Raw genomic sequence first — 2012 nt, 5'->3', positions numbered from 1 at the left:
GGGGTTCTCCTTCAGCGGGGAGCATCTCGTGCACCTGTGTCTTGGGCATGGCCCCTTTCACCTCTGCAAGCCCCAGGCTGGCTTCTTCCTCACCCACTGCCCTCTTGGAGGGTCCCGGCATCTCTCCCCTGCCCCCCGACCCTCCCATCCGGATGGAAGCACCAGCCTCGTCGCCTTGGACATGTGTCCTACTCTTGACTGTTTGCTGGCAGTGACACAGCCCTGAAGGCTTGGGCCACATCCTACCACCCCCCCCAGCCATGACACCTTCCATTAGTCCTCTGCAACATGATGACCTCCCAGTTCTCCTCCAAAACCCTCTGGAAATCCAGGTTATGTGCTTCCATAACTTTCCATCCGGTCCCCCACAGCTCCTTCGCCATGGTGCACTGATCCCTCACCACCATTCCCTGGTGCTTCCCCCAGCTTTAATCCCCATGGCCCAGCAAGTGACCCTGTTTGAGGGAGCCAAGCAGCAGAGCCTGGCTCCTTAATCTTTATGATGATGAGTGAGCATCATTTTTTCACTGCCTCCACTTCATGCATGGAGTACCTGAGACACAGAACATGAAATGACATCTTCAGGTTCCCCCAGTAATTAACTGACCGGTGGAGTAGGAACAGCCTCGTTCCCAAGTCAGTATCCTGTGAACACGGCCTCCTCCTCCTCCTCCTAACACAGCCCGTCCCTTCCCTTCCCTTCCCTTCCCTTCCCTTCCCTTCCCTTCCCTTCCCTTCCCTTCCCTTCCCTTCCCTTCCCCCAGCAGGACACTTTTCCCACACCGACAGTCCAGGCAGTGCATTTGGATATTTGCAGAGAGAGCTTTTTCCCACTGCTGGCTCAGGTATTTTCACTTAACAGGTATTTAAATGCTCTGGGAAGTTTTTTTGGTTTGTTTTTTTTTTCCACTGGAGCTGTTCAGGGTTCTTAACTTGCTTTCCTCATGGCATCACCTCATTAATCCTCCAGCAAATTCTCCTACAAAACCAGAGGAATTGCACACTTTTATTTTTCAGGAGTAAAACAGAGAAGGGAAATAATTCATACAGCCATTTTTTAGGTGTTATATATCAAACAGAAAAAGTCAAGAAAATACTTTTTATTTTCATTTTCCGTTTTTTTCCTTCCCTCTTGGCAAATCAAAAGGAAAGTGTGATCCTTGGCCTTCCTCCCTGGCCTTCCTCTCCTTTTGAAAGCTTCTACCATGTTCCAGTCTGGAACTATTCATTTAACAGGTTTCCTAGTCCTCTGTCAGAATTGAAAAGTTGTAAATACATGAATGTCTTTAGCAACTGTATTTCACACCCAAAATTAGCATTTCCTGAGCTACTCAGTGGGGAAAAAGAAAGTGTTAATAAAGCCTCATTTGGAGTAAAAAACACTGCTCTGGAGCTGGGTTTTTTTGATTTCTTTAAGAGGAGTATGATTATGTTTAAGCAAATTTCAAACTGAAATTTCACTGAGCTGCAGCTGAAGCATCATCTGGGAAACTGGGGAAATGATTGGATTTTTCTGCTTATTATTATTTTTAATTATTTCGCAGATTCTTTTTCAGTGTTCTATTTTTGAAGTGGCTGTTTGTCCAGGAAAAAAATCACTGGAACATATGTGAGTTTTTGTGGGGTTTTTAACAAATGAAAAAAATGTTTTCCTTGGAAAATGTCTCTGCTTCCCTCAGGAATGAGATGTTCTGATGCTCCTGGACCAAAGGAGGTGACCTGAGCCCCATCACCCCCCATGTTAAGGAAGGGATGGGTTTAGCTCAGTGTCCCGCCACACACAAGAGAGCTGGGATGTGGGGGCTTGCTTTCCCTGGCTCTGTCTTGTCCCCTTTTGGGGTCTGAGCAGCAGGAAAACCTTCCTTTTGGTCAAATTCCTCCATCCACACAGCTAAAGCTGAAGGAACAACATGGAGGCTGCCTTGGTGGCCCCTCTTGGGCTGAGGACAAGATGCAGCCTCCCCCTCTGGACAAGGGGGAGCTGTCAAGGGATCAGTGCAATGAAGGCATCA

The sequence above is a fragment of the Corvus brachyrhynchos genome, unplaced genomic scaffold (genome assembly GCF_000691975.1).
Source record: "Corvus brachyrhynchos isolate BGI_N302 unplaced genomic scaffold, ASM69197v1 scaffold910, whole genome shotgun sequence".
Lineage (NCBI taxonomy): Eukaryota > Metazoa > Chordata > Aves > Passeriformes > Corvidae > Corvus > Corvus brachyrhynchos.
This window is presented reverse-complemented; position numbering follows the sequence as displayed.